This window comes from Petromyzon marinus, chromosome 24 (genome assembly GCF_048934315.1).
Source record: "Petromyzon marinus isolate PM22_M1 ecotype Great Lakes invasive population chromosome 24, UKy_Petmar_22M1.pri1.0, whole genome shotgun sequence".
NCBI lineage: Eukaryota > Metazoa > Chordata > Hyperoartia > Petromyzontiformes > Petromyzontidae > Petromyzon > Petromyzon marinus.
Genome location: NC_133690.1, coordinates 13,625,881 through 13,641,130, shown reverse-complemented (window position 1 = coordinate 13,641,130; position 15,250 = coordinate 13,625,881). Strand labels below are relative to the sequence as shown.

The 15,250-nt window shown below is 44.0% G+C and overlaps 1 protein-coding gene across 2 annotated transcripts in view; it reads right to left on the bottom strand.

Moving 5' to 3' along the window:
* Positions 1-5,247, bottom strand: part of LOC116945565 (alpha-1,3-mannosyl-glycoprotein 4-beta-N-acetylglucosaminyltransferase C-like) — a 46,103-nt gene extending 40,856 nt beyond the window's left edge. Inside the window, exon 1 of one of the 2 annotated variants that reach the window (XM_032959988.2) lies at positions 4,929-5,247. The gene's annotated coding sequence lies outside the window, so the exon portion shown is untranslated. The remainder of the gene's footprint in view (positions 1-4,928) is intronic. The other variant, XM_032959989.2, reaches the window with a different exon arrangement.
* Between the last annotated feature and the right edge of the window lie 10,003 nt (positions 5,248-15,250).

The window sequence follows — 15,250 nt, the reverse complement described above, 5'->3', positions numbered from 1 at the left end:
TAACACTCAAAATCTTTATTTATATGGCTCAGCTGTATCACTGCCTGTCAATCGATCTGGCCCTAGAAAATTGAGCTGCTCATTTAAGTTCCGAAAGAAGTTCCCAGCACTTAGGAGCAAAACGTCGAACATAATGCCAAACAACATGAAAACATATCAGCTAGTAATTGCACAAGTGAGTCACTCCGTTTCATTTATGGCTGTGCAAATTTAAGATCATAATTCATTGAGACACTATGACAACTAAAAATGGAACGAGATCCCTCTTTGCTTTTCTCGGAAATATTTTACTTGTGGCAGGTGGCTAATTCCACTCTGAAATTGACACGTGACGGCCTCTTCCCATGGAAAACACGTAGGTGATCGTCACCTTTCATATGCTGGGAGGAACATCAGGCTCAATGTAATTCAGAGTTGACTGTTTAAAAGCATTAATGTTGACTGTTGGTGACCTTGTGATGACATTTGAAAACAAGAATAACTCTTGAGAATGCCAAGATTTATATAAAATAAACACTGAGACTACCAGAAAGGCTCCATGCTTCATGAGTAAAAATAATAAAACAAGATCATTGTAAAGCCACGTTTTCTTTAGGTTATCGCGTTTAAATATGAACACAAATCAGAAGACGGTGCAAAGAAAAAACACGAGTAACAAATGGGATGGTGATTAATTCCAAATATGTAACGATGTGGCTTGTTTATATGAAATTAGTCATGCTTGGTAAACACTTCAGTAAATGCATGGTTTTACCAGCCCAAGTGGCACAAATATATATGGTGACTCAATACAGAGGATCATTTATCCTTAAACCACTGCCTTTTCAGTTTCTTACCATAAATGGGAAGCTGCAACGGCATAATGGTTAGCACACTGGTCTTGCAATCCAAAGGTCGCTGGTCCAAATATTCAAGTAGTTGTAAAATTGTGTAAGTTTCTTAAATCCTCAATCACCACCACCAACCTCTGTCCACCCAGCAGTATAAATGGGTGCAGTGCAGTTTGCCGATCGGCAGGTCGCGTGTGGTGCGGAAAAGTGGGGGTACTCTCACTTCTTCCAAGATGGCTGACCAGCTAGGAGGAGGGGATTCTCCTTATGGTGGAGGAATTTCTACCAGCAGTAGATGGTACAAGCAATTTCACCTTGAAAGCACAAAAGCTGAATTTAAAAAACACTGTTACTGTTCCTGATGGTGCTACGTTTGTGCACTGTTGTTGACAATTTGAAACCAAAATATCTGAATGTTAACTGTTATCGCAATACTCAAGCCCTTCTCATTCATGAATGGGAAATTAAATACAAGCCACAATGTTATTATTGTGGCCATGCAATGCAATATATGGACCAAATAGCAAATCACTGTAGTCTGCGCTCATTCAATGGAGGAGGAGTATCAAAACGACACGAACTTTCTCCTTAGGAGACCTGACATTGGCATTTAGCACCTGAACATATTGCTGAACCCATAATAGAGTTTTTTGTTGGGTTAGATCTCGTAAATATAAATGTGTCGTTTAACCCGCCACGACCCGACACGGCCAATTAGTAAGGTTTGTCACGTAAACAGAACATGCCAATTCTTTGCCAGTACAGCACACCGGTGTGTTGAAGAGTAAACCCACAACATTTACAATTCGAGTAAGATGTTTGGCAGTAATTATTGGTGGGTTTAACGACACATTTATATTTATGCGAGCTAACCCAAAAAACTTCTATTATGGATGAGATTGGTCGCGAAAGCCTACGTGTTATATTGCCGTATGCAAGAACGGAACTGGTTGTCAGATGTGAACTACCTTGCCTGGTATGCAGGAGGTCGTAGGTTCAATCCCGACCCTGATGCTTGCGGTATATTTGGAGTTTGCATGTTCTCCCAGTGGTCGTGTGGCTTTTTCTCTGGGTCCTCTGGTTTTCCCTCCACAATTATAAACACCCATTTAGAGTATTTGGCTGCTGCTATAATTTCCACATGATAAGCCACTTTGTTGAGCTATCATTTGGGCCCAGGTCGCTTCTGAAAAAGAGCTATATAGCTCAATGGTCCTTACCTGGTAAAACAAAAAAAACTATTAATATATAACCTTCGTTGAGATTGTTTAAATACTAATATAACATTACATAGCTGGTAACTTGCATGAAAGCTCCATTTAAATACGTCCCATGCCCTGGTGCTGAAAAGCCATTTTGTTCCCAACACCCAAGGTGCTTTTAAACATCATCTACAATTGTCTCCAACTGCAACTCTTTCACAAACCTGTTTATACAGGCAATTGTGAAAATGCAGACGCGTATTTTATGCTATTTGTGTTGTTGTAACAGTTCTCCTTGTCAAAGTAAAGTTAAGGTACACTTAGCATTTGAAGCTGGATCAGGCTTGGTCCTATATGCATCAAATGATGAAGTTGAAAGGATTTAGCTGGAATTACAATTAACTTTGCACAAGTGCAAATTCTGCAGCATGTTCTGTTTTGACAGTTGAGCGCAGATTATGGGTGGAATGATTAATCGATTCTTAAGTTTACTTGCACGAGTATCTTCAAGGATGGCTATATTTGGATTTGTATTTATATCAGTGTATGTAATGGCTTCACCCCTGCAGCCAACAGAGATGCGACCAGACACTGCATTCGTGTTAAATAAAATATTTGATTCTCAAGTCACATCGATACCTTGAATTGTGACATGTCATCAAATTGCCCGGAGGTTGAATAGTTCTACCCCTCGTATGAATAATAAAACATAATTAGGTTGACCTAGATTGATCATTAATTAAGCACTCTCTGTCATTCCACTTAAGTCAAGATTTGGCCGAAGGTCGTTTTGGTCATGGCGGTTGATTTACCATACTTCACCATGCTGGTCAGTGCAGATTGGTAAATGAGAGGAGGCTTAGGGGCTGGTTAAAATTTTGCTCGCCGCTGACGTTAGCCCTGGCAACAATTGAACTCAGGACTCCAATTCCAGGCCGTGGCAGGGAATTGAACTCAGGTCTTCGATTCCAGGGCGCAGCACGCTACCCACTGCGTCACCGCTGACCCCAATTATATAACTCAATTGTATAACGTACTGTACGATAAATTCCACTTTTGTATTCCAAGTCTGGTTTCAAATGTCAAACCTGAAAGTGATGCACTTTTTTAGTACAGCGTAAAAGTACTGCAAAAGGTTTATTGGGAGAAATGCTCAAAAGAAGCAAAGTAACGATGGTTATTCATTCAGATGGCAATGACAGCATCAATTAATTGATTGGTCAGCTATGCACGCCTGGTTGAAGGCCTGAACATGCCATTGTCAGCCGTGGCCGGGAATTGAACTCAGCTCACTGAGTTCATAGCCACCACTTCCTCCAATGAGTAAAACATTTAAGTGGATAACATTAGGTATTTTAGTCAATCAAATAGGACACGTGACATTTAAGTGGCATTTTGAAATTAATGCGATATTTCATTAGTGAGCCGTGTTTAATCGGGTGATTGTGCTCGGGAGAGACTGTCCTCTGTCATATGAATGTGACATTTCCACCGCTGGCCTCACCCTTATATCAGCACGAAGTCTTTCGTTTTTTTCTCCAATACAACCCTGCCACGGCTTAGCTCTTCATCTCTTTTCTGGTCGCTCTGCGTGTGCTTTCGTCACGACGTCCGACGTGTCGCTCCACGTGAGCCGGAGCTCCTTCAGGAGCTTGACATTTTTTTTACAAGAAGCTCCCCAGCACGCAGAGCGAAACGTCGGACATCGTGTCGAAACACATCACGCTGGGGGGGGGGGCAGATCTCAAAACACCAGATCGGAGAGCTAAACCGCGGTCGTGACACAGGGCAGCAGAGTGTCAAAAGAATAGTGGTCACAAATGCAGGCCGATCCGTAGAGACAGGCAGCAAAGGGCATTGCAATCCGGAAACTCAATTTCATCGCCGTGGTGCAATGGGGCAGACCTTTGAGAAGCTGTTTTATTTTGTGTTTTCATCACACTTCGCCCCCCTGTCCATCCCACTCCTTACCCGGAAAAAGAGCGTGCGAGTGTGTGCGCGCGAGTGTGTGTGTGTCATTCAACCGTTCCCAGAGCTCATTGAAATTCTGCTCGCCCCGTGGTTAGTGGTGAGCAAGGCAGGTTTTTTTTCAGTTTGTGTCACTGCCTGGTCAAATTCCCATGGCTCTAATGTAATCCGAACAATTGCTCACCCCGTCCGCCGCCACTGCTCCCGTTTCCAACTCAAATTGTTGTCGTCGTATATAAAATCTGAACCGGCAATGAAGTGGGCTCTGGAGCTGTCAGATCATTATCCGTTACTTCACCGAAAAGCAGAAGCAATGTTTTGAGATACAAAAAACAAGTTAAAGAATATGCAAATATGCATAGAAAGTTGCGGAGGATTTTTTTTTTGCTAAGTTACTTTTGATTGAATTCTGTGGGGGATTTCCCCCCCCCCGTCCCCCCATTCTCTCAGACTAACTTATTCAACATAGCTTGGTGTTCTCGCTATTCAGAAAGTGTTCTGATGCTGTATAATTCCATAAATATCGATGTTCATCACGTGCTTTAATCTCACACTCATAAATCTGAACTGGAGAGCTTCAGAAAAGCAAATCCATCGCGTACGTATCGTTTTAAATTGCCATTTATGAGCAACTGTTCATATTGCTGTCACGGTGTGTGCCTTACCGATATATTTACGTGGTGTGTAATTATATAAATGACTGTAAGCATTGCATCACATTCGTTCACTGCTCCGATTGCATACATTCAAGCGATATTTCGCGAAGAGGAAAAAAAAATGCCCATTTTATTTCTGTCTGTTAAGCATTCCGAGAGCACCCAACGACGCTTATCAGCGGGCGATCCTTTCAGCATTTCACAAGTACAGCATCATTTCTGCAACTGGTTATTGCATGTGACGTCCAGCTGAGTTGAGTTAAATCACTCACCTACAGCACAGCAAGGAGCATCATCTCATTTCCTTTTCAAGGTGGCTGGGAAATGAAGCGCAGGGTGCTCACACAATAATGCCCCCTCTGTGCAGCTTGCCTCTGGCGGTCGGGCTCGCCTCGCTCGCTCGTTCGCTGGACCGTCCCCCCTGCCCCTTCGCCCGCGCCACGCACAGCGGAGCGCCCGCGGGCTCTGCTACGGCTGCTCCTGATGCTGCTGCTGCTGCACGGGGCAGCAGAGGCTGTGGGACTCTGCCGTGTTGACCGCCTCTCCCCGCCGGAGCGCATGGCAGCGGTCTCGCGGGCGGCACTCGCAGCAACCCCCCCCACCACCACCACAACCATCCCCCGACCCCCCCCCCCCTCCCCCCAAACGCGCGCACGTCGCTCACGGCCGCCGCGTCCTTCCATTGGGCCGGGCACGGAGCCACCCCGCCTCTCCTGCTCCCCAGCACCAGCTCCCTCCACCCGCTCCCCCTCCCTTCCATCAGCACCAGCAGCGCTCCCTCCCTTCCATCAACTCCCCCACCGCTCCCTTCCTCCCACCGCTCCCCCTTCCTTCCATCAGCAGCAGCACCACCGCTCCCCCTTCCTTCCATCAGCAGCAGCACCACCGCTCCCTCGCTTCCATCAGCACCACCACCGCTCCCTGCGTCCCACCGCTCCCTCCCCAGCACCAGCTCCCCCACCGCTCCATTCCTTCCTCCCATCAGTACCCTACGTCTTCCTCCCTCCCCACCTGACCCACACACCAGGGAACGGGGCCGCATTGATGGAAGGGGTGAACATCAAACAGGGAAATGGTTTAGGCCACCAATGCCTCTTTGTTGTTGATCAAGAGATGACCCCCCCTGATTAATGATTCACCTACGTCAATGTTGCACTCATTCGATGGCCTCCAGTAACTTGGCACGAACATTTTCTTTCTTTATCACTGCCGAATCCCCAGAGCTTTCTGCAAACCATATTACGTTTAAATTACTAGCTTGTATGAAGACGTATTGATAAAAAAACAACAAAGTCAATAATTCTGCTCGTGGCATGTGCAACACAAAGTGACTTTTAAGTGGAAAGCAGCTGTATGCCATTCTTAGAACAAGGTTATTTATATGCATGCTTTATTATTTTATTTTATTTATCACCTTGGGCGGTTGGACGCGAATCTAAACGGATATATATTTGTTTGGCTTACATTCAGCGCGGTTGATCAGAGGGCCTTTTATGGCTGCCTCTGTCACGGTCGCATATTGGCCGCTCGTGACGCCGCACGAGCGATGCCTCGTGCCATCGCGATCCCGTTGGCTCACTGTTGGTTACAACAAATCATACGTGAGCACTATCATGGCCACCGCGTTGCATCTCAGCTGCATGCACGCTCCCGCTGCGCTGATGTTAAGCCGGGTTATTTATTTATTTTAGTTTAAAAAAATCTATTTATATTTATCGTCGGCGAAAGGCTGGGCTTCTTTCCCTAGTGGTTTTGTGTGGCTTGCCTTTGGGCACAGGGTCTGCCAATTTGAATCTAAGCAGAGCCCTTCTTGATCGCGTGCCGCTGGAACATGATCAATTAAGGACGCTGTCCGCTAAAGCGTGCTGTCGGCTAATTTACGTGGATGTAAAAAAAAGATACCGTGACATTGTTCCGCGAGAACAGGTCACTGTGCGCGGCTGTTGTTGCCAACATTTTCTGAGAATTAGTCACAATTATAAACGTGCACTTCAAGTCGTCCTTGAATGTTAAATGTGCCTCGTTTTAGGGAGTAACGCTTTTTTGGGGGGACAAACAGCTTGTTGGGAAATGTTTTGGTTTTACGATTAGTGTTTGTTTACATGAGAACTACTTTCATCTGCAACACCCTATCATCTGTGGAAAGCTGTAGGATCCTTGAGAGCTGTGAGTATCCACAGTGTCTGTCACCTGCGGTTGTCTGCGATGTATTATTTCGTGGATAAGTGGGGTACATTCGTGAATTACGAGGCTGTGTGATGTTTGCTTCATAAGAGGACTTCACGTTCGCCCGTCCGTGCAGTTTCCATTTTAGCTCCGCAAATAGTGATAGCAGGGACATTTTTAAAATGAGCAAAAAATAACGTCGAATTAATTAATCATTATCTTTGCGCATGCCACAAATTCTTGAATTTCAATTGTTTTCTCGTGAATGCATGACCGAGATGAAGAGGAGAATATATATTTTAAAAGGAAAACATCTTGAAAGTCATTCACAAAAAATATGAAATATGCATACGATTTTTTTCGCTTTCAAATCGGAAACCTCAAAAGCCCAGTTGGCGGGAATGTTTCAGTGATCGCATGTTTAACAACAAAAGCACGACTCCCTAATAACGCCGCTGTTGATCGGTGGTCAGGTATCGTGAGAGATTTCCTGAGCTATCAAAACGCTGCCTACCCCCCCTCCAGCCCTCATCGCTGGCAAAGTGCTTTCTGCATTAGCACCCATTTAAAAATCAATCTCCCAGACAAACCTGACAGTAATTTATGGCTTGTCTACAGGCCGAAAACATCCATTACACTGGGAATTAGCTCAGTTGAATTGGCCACACTAGAGGCCCACAATGACAGCATCAATTAGCCACCGTTGTAACGGCGAGGCCCTGGTTTTAATTCAGTAGAATCGAACCTTGTGTTTCATATGCAGTACATAGATAGATAGATGGTTTAACAGGTAGGCTCTTACGACCAATATTATCCATAATGAAGGATTTTTTTTGTTAAATTGCGTAACGACGAGATAGATATATAGTACATCGTGTAGAGTACAACATTTACACACAGTCCCCGGGTTACGGAAGGGTTAGGTTCCCGAGAACGATCCTTAAGCCGAATTGTCCGTATGTCGAAAACTAAACAATTTCCCCCCAAATTCCATTTACCTTAATCCTTAAACTTTTCCCGCGTATTGAATTTTTTTGCAACATGATTTATGTGAGCATTTCCGTGAGGTCAGATTTTCCGTAAGTCGGACCTCCCGCAACAACGAGGACTGTCTGGGGAAGCATTCATGCAGCAGTGGATTGACCAAGGCCAATGATGTTACATTTTTAACAGCCTTTAAAATTTAACAGCAAAAACGGAGCTGAAGCGCGAATTCATTTGAAGTGTCCGTGGTTAGTAGCCAAGGGCATTATAAAGGGTGCTTCACAGCACTTGTGCTCAATTAGTTGCATCACTGGGAACGTTCATGGCCACGTTTAGCGGCGCCGTTTGGAAACCTGAGCATGTTCGCAAAATGTGCGCGTAGAATGTAGAACCTATTACGGAACCAGCGAAACCACGGTTGTCATCGCCAAAGCAATGCCCTGCGCACAGCTCTTACTTATTCTACGTTTACAGATTCCTGGGGGGGGGGGGGGGGGAATGAAAATCCCATTGGGCTGCAATTGCTTCTCAATCGCTAAGCACCGTTGTTTTAGTCACGGCACTGCGATGCATTTGTAGGAGCAAGCACGAGCAAATTTTGGGAATACGGAGCGCGTTACGCTTTTAAAAAAATGAACTTGGAAAATAATTTAAATGGATGAATGCAATTCACGTAATGGCTACTGCAGGGTAAAATATATTAACACAATTCATTCCACTTAACTGTGGTTTATTTACTTATTCTCCGTTTAATACAAAAACTATATTGATGCCTTGGTGCAGCGCAACTAATCTACTTTCCATTACAACTAGTTTATAATTCAATGCCTAGACTATCCGTATTGTTTAACATTGACAGCTCGCTCCGACGTATGACATTTGAAAAGGCTCAATGTTTTATAGTGTAATGGTCATCAGCACCATCACGATCCATGGGTCAGATAGCCCGCAGGTGTCCACTGCACATTTCATCATTTGTTTCCACTTTTCTCCGTCTTGTGCAGATATGCTCAAGAAGCGGCCAGATCTTCCAGGCACCAATCTCTTGTGTCGTCATCAAGCCGTTCCCTGTTACGTCTTCCTCTCTTTCCAGTTCCTTATATTTTTACGAACAACAACACTTTGAATTTTCCTGTTGTTGTCTATCCTGCATACGTGTCCAAATAGTGCCAGTTTCCTTCTCATCACTGCCTGCCTCATCAGGTTGTCTTCTTCTATGTGCAACCTTTCTCTTACTTCTGCGCCAGTTTAGATGCAGTATGCTTCTGCAACAATGCATTTCGAATGTCAATGTCTTATCTTTTTCCAGTGGACAGCAGTTGTTGATATAATTGTGATTGTGAACTAATTGGCATTTTAACAATTTCTCAGTCCATTACTATGAATAGCACTTATTCCTTTGAGGCAATATGTACCCAACAGACTTGGCTCTGTAATGCAGTTAAATTAAATGGTTTTTTTTTTCCAATGAGGCTACTTTTCTTTTCGTTCCCGATTGAGTTTCCACCGAAGAGAGATGCATTCTTCACGTTAAGATGTGCGACGATTAAGCCTAATGGCCAGATCTGTTCCGCTGAAATTATTAGTACTGTTTAGTATGCATGTTTAATATTTGCCTATTTGAGAATGTAATGCTCCTGCGGTGTTATGGTGAGCACGCTGGGCTTGCAGTTCAGAGGTCGCCCGTTCGATTCCATCTCCCGGTGTGGCAGTTAACACGATGGGGCAAGTTTATTAAATCCCCCCACCCCTCCCAGTGTGGCAGGATAAAGCGTGTTGATTTCACCTCTTCCACCACGTCTCTCTATCATGGTAAAGTAGACCAAAATACCATGTAGAGTGCCTGTCTCGTGAAGACCCTTTCACCCCCAGCAGCGGTGTGAGTGAGCAATTCAGTCCCGAACCTTTACCTTTTAATTCAGGGCCGAGTTCACTTTTGTTCAGCAGCCCTCAGCAGCCCTTGCTTAGTCGCGGAAATTGGTTCAAGTGCATTGCATACCAGACGATGGGGTTTGTGAACCACTTGCTATGGAACAGGGGCTAGTTTATTATGCGCCCCAGGGACAAATGAATCACTACACCTTTTAAAACTTTGTTTAAAGAAAGGAATTGTGCTCCACCCTCGCCATTGAAAGCTTAAGTGTGCACGCTGGAGTGCACACACATTATCTGTGTGTGTGTGCACACGCAAATATTTGCGAGCACAATAGACCGCCCTCAGTTTCCAGGAGGGGCACTTGTCATACAGTGGCACTGAAAGCTTTTCACGAATATAGCGGTGGGCCCACTCTTAAAGGAGGTCAGACACCGTCCAATCACATTTATTGAAATGTCTGCCGCATTCAAGCCGTCTTCGTAGATGTTATACACATGTACTGTACTATTCATATTGTTTGGGTCTTTCGGTAAAGCCACGTAGACAGAAAAATAATAAAAAAAAGTATCACGACGTTTTGATCGCAACACAAGCAATCGTCATCAGGTGAAAAAATATAGCGGGAGAGCTGCTGAGGCAGGATGTTACAAAGGTTTGAGATGGGTGTAGCCCACGGGTCATAAGCGAATTGGGCGGGGCTACAGATGTAATTTGCATGTAAATGTAAGATCAGAGAGCTGAGCTACCTCCACGACGACGAAGCTGTGGAGGTGGCCATTGTATTGTGAGAGATTATCATGTCAATGTAAGAAAAACGAAAACCACCGCCACATCGAGGAAAACGAGCAACGGTGGCTGTGATAGTGAGATATTTAGCCTGTCAATGTAACTCAGAGAGTCGAAAATAACTGCTAACATTCGCAGGTAGGATGGAAACATCACAGCCAGTTGTGACTCAAGCTGGTTAATAACGTCCTTCCAATTATTGCTCAGTTTGTACCCATCTTCTCGGTTGAAATTGGGTTTGTGTTTATATATCTGGATGGCTTCATGAACGAATGTTTGCTGATAGTCAGTGGGTTTGCAGAGTACCTTCGTCTTGGAAAGATCAATTTCGTGCGTGCCCACAGCATTAAAACAATGATCAGCCACGGCTGAGGTATTGGTCCTGTCGTGTTTTAGATCTGCCTTATGTTCACAAACACGGTCTGAGACATGTCGCTTAGTTTCCCCAATGTAACTACTGCCGCAGACACAGCTTAGTTTGTAGACACCTGGGTATTGCATGTCAGGGATCACATCCTTCACAGATGGGATCAGATCACGAATTTTATGTACTGTGTTAAATCGAACCTGGATCTTGTGTTTGCTCATGATTTAGAAAATCTTTTTGATAACCCCTGCTATGTATGGCAAGGTGATGGTTTTTATTGGGTCCTCAGATGGTTCTTTCCCAATGGTTGGGGTGATAGCTTTACGGATTGTGTAGTCCGAATATCCATTCATCTTGAGGGTTTGGTGTACATGCTCCAGTTCACTGGCTAGGTGGTGATGGTCGGAAATACAACGAGCTCTATGGTGTAGAGTTTTGATGAGGCAATTCTTCTGGGATGGATGGTGGTGGGAGTCAGGTTTTAGGTAGGCATCTGTATGGGTGGCTTTCCTGTAGATAGAGTGTCCCATTGAGCCATCTGGTCTCTTTTCAATTAAAACATCCAAGAATGGTAACTTGCCATCCTTTTCCACCTCCATGGTAAATTTGATGGCTGGGTGTATGGAATTCATGTGGTTGAAGAATTGGCCCAGAGCTGGTAGGCCATGTGGCCAGATGACGAACGTGTCATCTACGTACCTCTTCCACAAGGAAGGACATAGGGTGAATGCCTAGAAGGCATCTGTCTCAAATTTTTTTCATGAAAACATTGGCTACAACTGGAGATAAGGGAGAACCCATTGGGGTACCTTCAACTTGTTTGTAGAATGTTCCATTCCAGGTGAAGTAAGTATTGGTGAGGCAGTGTCTAACCAGGGCCGGTACATCAGCATTCAGTCCTTGTTGGACCAAATCCTCAATGATTGCAATGGTGTCAGGCACAGAAGCTTTGGTAAACAAATATATTACATCGAAACTGACAAGCAAATCACCTGGAGATAGTGAGATGTCCTTAATGAAAGATACCAAGTGAGCTGAGTTAACTACATCTGAGGTGGTCTTTCTAGTGAATGGTTGAAAGGTCTCAGACAGAAATCGGGCCAGTTTGTAGGTGGTTGAGTCAATGGTGGAGACGATAGGACGAAATGGTGTATCTTCTTTATGGATTTTTGGTAAGCCATAAAATTTTGGTGGTCAAGCAGCAGAGGGTTTTAAGGAAAGCCGCTTGGTTGGTTCGATTAAAGATGTCGAGTTAGTGACAACATTGTGGGATTTCGCAACCAGGTGGTTGGTAGGATCTCTATTGATTTTGGCATAGCTGCCATCATTAAGTAGGTCCTGAATTTTGTTATTGTTTGTGGGTTTTTTTCCATGATGACAGTGGCATTGCTCTTGTCAGCTGAAAGGATGACTATTTCATCTCTTTTTTTTAGTTGATAAAGTTCAAAGCGCTCATCCTTGCTGATGTTGCTAATATGTGACTTAGCGTTTTTGAGGATTGCAGCGATTTGTACTTACATTGGATTTATGGCTTTTATTTTGGTGATTTCGAAAAGTTTTTTTTTTTTTGGCCATGTTTTTGTTTATTGTAGTACGGAGTTGACTGATGGCCTTAATCTTAGTTGTCTTGTGGTTGTTGTTGTTATTTTGACTTGCATCCCACTGGGATTTTTGCGCACAGCGTTGGTGTACGGTGCTATTTCAGGAATATTTTGATATTTTTTTCCTGTATTTTCTGTTTGCACAGTCACATAATCACTTTAAGACGTTTTCTTGTTCATGATTTTTGTTTGTTGCGGTTGCACCCGATTCAAGAGCCAAATGGCTCACAGGGCTATACCAAATAAATGAACTATGAACACGTAGGCTTTCGCGAACAATATTATCCATAATAATATTTGTTGGTTACTCTTTGATTAACCCAACCGGTAATGTATAACCATTGTAATTTCTATGCATTCATTAACACCCACTCCCTCTCTGGCCTTCGCACCTGATTGGCTCACAGGTGATGCCATCACATGTATCCACCGTCTTTTTAAGAGCGGAGAGGATTTCTTCACAAATGTTGTTGTAGCCTGATGATGCCAGTTGCAATTACTGGCGAAACGTCGTGCTCGAATTGCAAACGTTGTGGGTTTACTCCCCAACACACCGGTGTGCTGTACTAGTAACGAATTGGCACGTTTTGTTTACGTGCTAAACCTTACTAATTGGCTGTGTCGGGTCGTGGCGGGTTTAACGACACATTTATATTCAGGGGATCTAACCCAAACAACCTCTTGTGTATTGTACTGTATGTATGATTTTATTTTTGTGTACTGCATTGTATATATGGCCCACCACTATGATATTGGGAGGAGCAGCGCTGCACTGGTTAGTGCACCGCAATATAAACCTGGCATGGTTACAAAAAAATGTATGTTTGTTTATAATAATATTTATCTCGTTAAAGAGCAATAAAATGTCACGCGAATTCCGGTCATCCTCGCAGCAGCAGCTTTGACTGGCCATCGAACAAAGACAGTCACAGCATTGCGCGCTTTCAGATATCCGCTTCTGCGGTTATCTGGAACGCTCTTCCAATATTCGGAAACCATTGGAGCTATGCACTTTGAAATCTAGATTGAAAACATTTCTTTATCACTACGTATTGTGTTTAATTTGTTGTCCTTCCCCCGCACCTCCAATTAGTATGGTTGGCTACGTACGGTGCGAAAGAAACTAAACGTACATAGTATGACTCTTTGGCTAAGTTGCACTGTGAGTTAGCTTCCCAGCCGTGGCTGACATCATTGGTGAACGATTTCAGAGCCGGTCGTGGGATCCTTTCCCGACACCAACATGCGCTGACCAGTGTGGTGAAGTATTGTCAAACAACCTCCGTGACCAGCGTGTCAGCGAATTGATCAAGGGCAATACCAAAAAAAAAGTTTGGTGCTATATGCACTCTTCAACCAATGCAAACATGGCAAGTAAAATTTAACTGGTGTTTTCTAATTTATATTAGTGTCGGGGTAGGACTCGCCTCCAGTTTGCTACCAAGAGCCAGTGGTGTAAGCTTCACAATCTAATGGCAGGTGGTGATGGGCATGGAACAATTCAATCAGCTTGGTGGTTTGTTTCATCGCGGGACCTTGAGAGATGACCATGGCTTAAAAAGGCTTTCATCCATTAGTGGCTGATGCTGATGATGGCCGGGGGCGAGTTGATTTCATAGGACAAGCACATTTGAATGCCCATAAAATGATAGAATCCACGTTATCGATCTTGGAGACATGAACAGTTGAGTTAAGCCAAACTGGAATTTGAGCTGGCAACCTTCTGAGCTGCGCATTCAGTACAACCACTCAGCGACTTGGCCAAATATTAATAATAAACCAAATATTGTAATGTGTGTGCACACATACGCACATGTATATATAAGGTAGCATGAATGTGTTAATTCACTAGTGCTGTCATTTAAAGAAAAGAGTTGGAAATAAGTCTTAGACGTTGATTTGGAAACACAATTTGTTTTTTTTTAGAGGTTTGTGAATGACTTCTCCCATGTGTTTTTGAGTTGCACCGTGTGTATTGTTTGGCACGATGTATGTGTGTATGCATGTATGTTGAATGTCTTGGGCACCGTATGTAGCGAACTGTGCTAATCGGAGGTGCAGGGGAAGGACAACAAACTAAACACAAAAACATATTTGTTCTAAAGAAATTAGGTTTCAATCCGGACTTAAAAGCGCATAGCTCCAGTGGCTTCCGGATAATGTTCGGACATTTGTCCTCCACGTGCTGGTAGCTTCTTCAGGACCAACACAGCATTACAACCTTGAAGACACAGCCAAGAGCTATGCAGCATAGCTGAGAAAACCCTACTTGTTGGCTCGTTGGAATTCAACTCTCATGTCCCGGACCACAATTGTTTGAACGTTAACGCTCACGTGTTCTTTTTTTTGTAAGCGCAATGAATTTTAGTGAAAGAACAAAATGTGCTCAGCCACGATTAGTCTCTTGTTAACCACGAGTGATTGACAGGCTCATACATCATGTGCTGAAGACATTTGCCGTACTTGGGCACACAGCGTGTAACTGCGAGTAATCTTTTGAATCCTGTTAATGTTACAAAATAAAGGTCAAGGTGCGTCCCTGAAGTGAATTGCTCACGCACCCACTGCTTGCAGAAGGGCCTCCATTCGAGGCGACATTAGACAGCCCCTCTACAAAGGATATTTATGTCTACTCGTCCACACTGGCCAGGCATATTCGAAGAGGTTGAATTACCGACACTTTACCCCAACGCTCACGACCTCGCTGATTCCAACTGCCACGATCCGGCGACCTCTGGATTGTAAGTCCAGCTGTGCTCACCGTTACAGCATGGCAGCATTACAAAGTAAAATCTAGCAATTGCATTTGTGACA